Consider the following 7,949-nt stretch of genomic DNA (forward strand, 5'->3'; position numbering starts at 1 on the left):
TGTCCGGCTGTTGGACAGGGTGGGAGTGTGGACGGACACGGTATTGGACAGGGTTGGGGGGGTGGGGGTGAGGGCAGGCAGGGAGTGGGTGGGGGCAAGGAGGGGTGGTGTTGGACGGAGTGTGGGGTGGGCAGGGGTGGGGTAGGAGGCCGATGTTGGACAGGGTTGGGGTGGTGGGCAGGGACGGAAGGGGGCTCACAAGCGTTGTGCTGCTGACTCATCTCCTGAACGGGGAGCAGACTTAACGGAAAACTCCGAGCCCCAGAGGAAAGGCATTGAATCAACTAATCGAATAATCACTTATCCGAAAGAAATAGTGCCTGCCCATCTCGTTCGGACAATCAAGGTTCCTCTGCATTTAATAAGATATGCCTACCTAGTGTTGGGGAGTGTCTATTAGCATGAATAGAGGATTGGTTAACTAACAGAGAACAGAGAGTTGGGATGAGGGGATCATTTTCATGATGGCAACCAGCTACAAAGATCAGTACTGGAGTCACAATTATTTCTTTCCCTCATTAATGACTTAGGTGAGGAAAATGAACATACTGTAGCCAGGTGTGCAGGTGAGGAAAATAGGTAGGAAGGTAAGTTGCAAGGGTGATACAAAGGATCTGCAAAGGGATAGAGATAGGCGAAGTGAGCGGGCAAATATTTGACAGATGGAATATCTAAAATGCCCTCATCCATGCCAGTTATCATTCGCCAACACTCCTACCTCCTGCACTGCTTGGGGACTCCTTGCACGGCCAAACCTTTTTAAATTATTAGATTAGATTTCTTTACAGTGTGGAAACAGGCCCTTCGGCCCAACAAGTCCACACCGACCCGCCGAAGCGCAAACCACCCATACCCGAATTGAACCCAGGTCTCTGGCGCTGTGAGGCAGCAGTGCTAACCACTGTGCCATCGTGCCGCCCACAATTCATCCTACCTAGCATTTATCACTCTCTGACTTATCATCAGCTATCTCTTTGTTTGCCCATCCCTTTTTTTCTCTCTCTCTGCATTTCTATGAGCTCTGTTTGTATGTATTGCACTTACCACTCACACCCCCACCCTGTCATCAGCATAAATATCCCCCTTTCCCAGCTATGATAAAGGGTCATCAGACTCGAACCATTAACTCTGTGCTCTCTCTACAGCTGCTGCCAGAGTTAATGCTGTAGTCTCTGTTTTTGTATGGGATTATGCACTCTGGCAGGAAGAGTGGAAGAGTCGAATGTTATTTAAATTAGATTAGATTCCCTACAGTGTGGAAACACGCCCTTCGGCCCAACAAGTCCACATTGACCTTCCAAAGAGCAACCCACCCAGACCCATTCCCCTACATTTACCCCTTCAGCTAACACTATGGGACAATTTAGCATGGCCAATTCACCTGACCTGCACATTTTTGGACTGTGGGAGGAAACCGGAGCACTCGGAGGAAACCCACACAGACACGGGGAGAATGTGCAAACTCCACACAGACAGTTGCCCGAGGCAGGAATTGAACCTGGGTCGCCAGTGCTGTGAGGCAGCAGTGCTAACCACTGTGCTACCGTGCCGCCCTGAGAAAGGCTGCAGAAAGCTGCAGCACAGGGGGATTTGGGAGCCCTCTTACATGAAACACAAAAAGCTAGCACCCTAACCACCTGATGTCTGGAGGGCGACTGCCTCATCTTCTGCTTGGGACCCTGCAACCACATGGGATTAATGTGGATTTCCTCATTTCCCCTCTCTCCAACTTCTCCCAATCCCAAACCTCCAAATCGGCACCGCCCTCTTGACCTGTCCATCATCTTTCCCATTTATACGCATCACCCTCCTCTCCAATCTTTTACCATCATCCCCCACCTTCATCCACCTATCACACTCTCAGCCACTTTCCCCCCAGCCCCACCCGTCTCCCATGTATCTCTCAGCCCCCTTGGCCTGCAAGCCTCATTCCTGATGAAGGGCTTATGCCTGAAACGTTGACTTTTCTGTCCTTGGATGCTCCCTGACTAGCTGTGCTTTTCCAGCACCACACGCTCAACAAAATTCTCGCATCCAAGTTCAATGAGAAATAGGGAAATCAAATGGAGTGGTGATATTTATTTCAACAGGAATATAGTATAAAACTAGGGAGGTTGTGCTAAATCTATGCAAGGCACTTGTCAGACTACAACTGGAATGCTGTAACAGTTTTAGACTCATTATCTAAGGAAAGCCATACTAACCTTAGAGGTAGTATCAAGAAGGTTCAGTCGGCTCATACCCGGTATGGATGGACTGTCTTACGTGGAGAGGTTGAGTAAGTTGGCTTTTGCTGGATTTGACAGGATAGCTGAGGGAAGATTGTTTCTCCTTGTGGGAGAGTATTGGACCAGAGAGTGTAATATCAGAATAAGGCGTTACATGTTTACGACAGGGATGAGCAGGAATTTCTTCGCTCGGGGGGTAGTGAATCTGTGGAACACTCTGTTGAGGCTGGGTCATTAAGTCTATTCAAGGCTGAGACAGACAGATTTTTAATGGATAAGGGAATCAAGGGAAAAGGCAGAAAAGTGGAGTTGACAATTACCAGGTCAACCATGATCTTATTGAATGGCAGAGCAGACTTGATGGGCTGAATGGCCTACTGCCGTTCCCATATCTCACAGTCTTATCTCCCCTTTACAGATGACTATCTAACTCCGTCTTGAGAGTCTTGATTGAACCTGCCTCCACCACACTGTCAGTGTCAGTGCATTCCCAGACCTTAACAACTCGATGAGTGAAGCCCTTTTATTCTCAGTTCACTTTTACTGCTTTTGCCAAATGTTTTAAATCTGTGGCCTCTCGATCTTATCCTGAGTGGGAATAATGTGTCCTTATCTGCTGGGCGAGGAAGCCACAGCTTTCCACACCAATGCCACATTTTGGATTTGTATATCTTCATTCTTGGGACGCAGATGTTATTGGTGGGGTTAACACTTATCTCCTTTCAAAGGGTCATTAATGTTTACAATTCTCCTTCCAGGAGGCTGAGTCATTGAATACATTCAAGGCAGAGATTAAATCCACAAAGGAGTCAATGATCACAAATAGCAGGCTGGAAAGGAATGGAAAGGAGACCAACCAGGTTAGCAATGATATAATTAAATAGTGCAGCATGCTTGAGAGGCTGAATGGTCCACTCCTGGTCCTATTTTGATGTCCCTATGCCCTTGGTCTGAATGTCTTGCTCAGTCTGTGCCAAGGTCAGTTCCAACATTGCTGTGTTTCTGGAGACAATGTAGGCCAGACCAGGTAAGGATTCCCTCAAGGGCGTGAGTGAACCAGATGGACTGTTTTTTTTACAATAATCTGGCAGATTCATGATCATTCAGAATCACGTTAGAATTTTATTGATGTTTAATTAATGAATTAAATTAAAATGTCTCCAGCTGCTACATGGCCTTTGAATGATTGTCTCCTGGTGATTAGTTGAAAGTGGGCACTGCAGATGCTGGAGGTCAGATTCAAGATTAGAATGGTGCTAGAAACGCACAGCAGGTCAGGCAGTATCTGAGGAGCAGGAAAATCAACATTTCAGGCAAAAGCCCTTCATCAGGAATCATTCCTGTGTCAGGTGTCAAGTTTAGAGTGGTGCTGGAAAAGCCCTTCATTCCTGATGAAGGGCTTTTGCCCTAAACATCGATTTTCTGCTCCTTGGATGCTGCCTGACCTGCTGTGTTTTTCCAGCACCACTCTAACCTTGACTCCTGGTGATTAGTGCAGGTGCCTAGAATCTGATCTAGATACAGGTCTCCCAGTTCTGAAGAAGGGTCACTGGACCCAAAATGGTAACTCTGCTTTCTCTCCATAGATGCTGCCTGACCTGCTGAGTTTCTCCAGCAATTTCTGGCTTTGTTGCGGACTTCCACCGTTTGCAGTTCTTTGTTTTTCATTAAGTCTGGATTATTGGTAACGGCTAACACTGTCAGCAGCCACCCTCCCTCCCAAGTGCCTCACCCCACCTCCACCTTTGCTCAACGTTAACTGTGGTGTTTGATTGAAGGAAAGTGTGATAGCAGCATCTGAGAGACAATGTGATATCTTTGGAGACAGTAAGGGCTGCAGATGCTGGAAGTCAGAGTCAATGGATGTGAGGCTGGAAAAGCACAACAGGTCAGACAGCATCCGAGGAGCAGGAAAGTCAAGGTTTCGGGCTGAAACCCTTCGTCAGGACTAGTTGTTTGCCCAAAATGTTGACCTTCCTGCTCCTCGGATGCTGTCTGACTTGCTGTGCTTTTCCAGCCTCACATCTATTGAATGGGATATTTTTGACTGGGCACCTCAATGTTGAAATGGCTGAAACGTGGTCTGATTTTGCACAAACCACAAGGTGGGAGAGGTTGGATTATCTGTCTGGAATGATATGAGTTGAGAGATAAATGCCAGGCCACCTTGAGGCCTCTCCTTTGATGTAGAGGCCTGTGGAAGCTTTATTATCCACCTGAGGAGCCAATCAGGACTTCAGGACATGCTTACCTGTATGCTGGCATCCCCAACATTATAGTGCTCCCCTCAGGCTGGAGCCCTTGTCCCTGGAGTGGGTCTCAAACCCATAACCATCTAACTCAGAGGTGAGAGTGCCACACTGGGCCACTCATGCAGACGTTAAATTAAATACAAAATCCTGCAGATGCTGGGGATTCTAAATATAAACCATTAAGTGTTGGTGAAACTCTGCAGGTCTGGCAACATCCGTGGAGAGAGAAACAAAGTTAACATTTTGGGTCTAGTATAACTTCCCCTGAGAAGAATGAAACATTAACTCTGTCTCTCTTATCACACATGCTACCAGCCCTCATGTAGGGGAGATGGTGGTCATGTCATTATTGCCAATTGTTAAAATGACTCCCCTGACTCCCAGCAAAAATCTAAGGAACTGCGAATGTGTGAAATCAGAAACAAAAACAGAAATTGCTGGAGAAACTCAGCAGGTCTGGCAGCATCTATGGAGAGAAAGCAGAGTTAACATTTCAGGACCAGTGATAACTGAGATAAAACGTAATTTACAAAGGTAAAAGCAGTTACACCACATAACTTTAACTCTGTGTTTCTCTCCACTGAGGCCTGCTGAGTTTCTCCAGTAGTTGCTGTTTTCATTTCTGGTTTCCAGCAGCTGCAGTATTTTGATTTTGGAACTTAGTGGAGTTTCGTTTATGCTGTTATGACTTGGTGAGTGACCCTAGCACTTTAATACTGGTTCAAATCCCCACATGGCAGATAGTGACAATGGAATTTAGAGTTGAAAAATTTGGTGCTGGAAAAAACACACAGGCCAGGCAGCATCCGAGGAGCAGGAGAATCGACGTTTTGGGCATAAGCACTTCTTCAGGAATGGAGAAACAATGGAATTTAGTCAAGATCTGGCATTCAAATGCTTGAGACCAGGAAACTACTGTTGAACTGTTGAGTTAAAAAGAAACACATCTGATTCACTTATGTCCTTTTGGGGAAGGGCATCATGACTGTCATTCTAATCTGGTCCGACCTACATGTGACTCCAGACCCACAGTAATGTGGTTGACTCCTAACTGCACTTTGGACGGTAAATGCTGGCCTATCCAATGATTCCCATCAATGAATGAAAAATAAGCTCCAAATACAACACAGTTTATAAAGCAGGCAGTTTCAGGCAGTGTTCTCCCAGTCATACCAGCATAAACAAAGTTCCACTAATTTCCGAAATCAAAATACCGCAGCTGCTGAAAACCTAAAATGAAAACAGCAACTACTGGAGAAACTCAGCAGGTCTGGCAGTGGAGAGAAACATAGAGTTAACGTTTAGTGAGGTAACTGTGTTTTCATTTATAAATTATGTTTTATCTCAGTTATCATTGGTGCTGAAACATTAACTCTTTTTTTCCCATAGATGCTGCCAGACCTGCTGAGTTTCTCCAGCAATTTCTGTTTTTGTTTCTGATTTCCTGCATTTGGAATTCCTTAGATTTTTGGTGGGAGTGAGGAAAGTTACTTTAACAATTGGCAGTAGTTATATAGTCACTGTGAGACTCACTTTTAATTCCAGACCTATCAGCAGAACTGCTGCGCAGGGTAAAGTCGCCATTGGACAAGCATATGGACGTACGTGGAATAGTGTAGGTTAGATGAGCTTCAAATTGGTATGACAGGTTGGCGCAACATCGAGGGCCGAAGGGCCTGTACTGCACTGTAATGTTCTATGTTGTAGGTGAATTGTCCATGTAAAATTGCCCTTAGTGTTCAGGGGTGTGTAGGCTAGGTGCATTGCTTAGGGGAAATGTAGAGTAGTAGGGTAGGGGACTGGGTCTGGGTGGGATACTCTTCAGAGGGTCAGTGTGGACTTGTTGGGCCAAATGGCCTGTTTCCACACTATAGGGATTCTATGATGTTTATGATGATTTCTATGATTATGAACTGGGATGTTGCCCTGGAGACACTGCTTGACCCATTGAGTGTTTCCAGAAGGTTCTGTTTGTATTTCTCCTTATTCGTCCAAACTTTGTACTGCTTTGTGACTGTGACACTTGGACAGACCATGATCGTGTTGATGTTTGTGGGAGCTTGTTGTGTACCTAAATACAAGCTGGAGCTCACTGTGGTCCCTACGTGACAACAGTGTGACACAAAAACAAAATACCCACATCTGGCCATGAAGTGGCTGAGGTCATAGAATTGTACAGTACAGAAGGAGGCCATTCAACCCATCATGTGAGTACTGGCTTCCAAAAGACCTGACCAGCTCGCCCCATTCTCCAGCCCTATCTCTGTAGCCCTCGGAATTCATCACTTTCAAATGTATCTCCAGCTCTGTTCTGAACCCTCCTGCGGAATCTGCCTCCACCACTCTCCCAAGCAGCGCGTTCCAAACTCCCCGAGTGAAGAGATTTCTCCCCCCCCTCACTCCTAGCTCTCTTGCTGACAGTCGTGAACTCGGCACCCCTGGTTACTGACATAACGACCTGTGGAAACAGAATTTCCTTCTTTACCCGCTCAGAATTGTTCATCATTTTGAGCATCTGAATAAGGCTACCTCTGCTCTGAGGAGAATAAGCCCAATTTCTCTAATCTTTTTGAAAACAAAAAAAATTGCTGGAGATGACAAGGCAACTTGCTCTCTCTCTCTCTCTCTCCATCATGCTGCCTGACCCCCAGCATTTTTTTTTTCGTTTTCAAATAGACCCCAGCAATAATTTGCTCCGTCTCCAATTATTCTGGTAAACCTCCAGTCCACTCCCTGCGGGGTTTTTAACATCCTTCCTTAAGCAAGGTGCCCGGAATTGAACGCAAAAACACTCCAGCGTGTGGTCAGGCGCTTTGTCAACGCAAATCCTTCCCTAGAAACTGGAGAGGGCGAAGGGAGAAACACAAAGGGTGGTAGGAAATACGAATAATAAAATAGAAGTCAGAAAGGGGTGGGAACAGGGCGATAAAATGTTCGCCAGGGGAAATATTCTGGGAAGCATTTCCAATGTCAGCGAGCTCTGAGTGGTCGTTGCCTCAAGAGGTTAAGTAAATACTGTAAGCTCCGAGGGCTGTGTGGAGCAATCTGAATCTCAGAGTTTGCTCGTGTTGAGTGGTTTAGCTTTTAGCTTGTACTGTGTCGTGTGTGTGTGTGTTTTTTCTAGATGTCTTGAATTGGGAGGTGCCTAGGCATTAAGTCGGCCTAGACCGCCTCATTCTCTCTATAGCTTGGCCGGAGAAGGGTTGTGTTTTGTGGGTGCGAGATAGAACCCCTTCAGAGTCATTATTTCCCTGCATTAGACTGCATTAATTTCAGTCTTAATCACAATTGAGCCTTTGCTTTGACCTGTCTCTCTGCGATTTTTTTTGGGAAAAATTGAAGACAAAATGTTGGATCGCTCCAGGAGATACATTTTACAACCCAGTTATTTTGTATTCCTGATGCCGGCCTTTGAATCTAGTATTTGTCGGTGGTGAGGTTGGGAAAGTGTGTGGGGGTGGGGGTAGGG

This window comes from Chiloscyllium plagiosum, chromosome 12, assembly GCF_004010195.1.
Source record: "Chiloscyllium plagiosum isolate BGI_BamShark_2017 chromosome 12, ASM401019v2, whole genome shotgun sequence".
In the NCBI taxonomy this organism is placed as follows: domain Eukaryota; kingdom Metazoa; phylum Chordata; class Chondrichthyes; order Orectolobiformes; family Hemiscylliidae; genus Chiloscyllium; species Chiloscyllium plagiosum.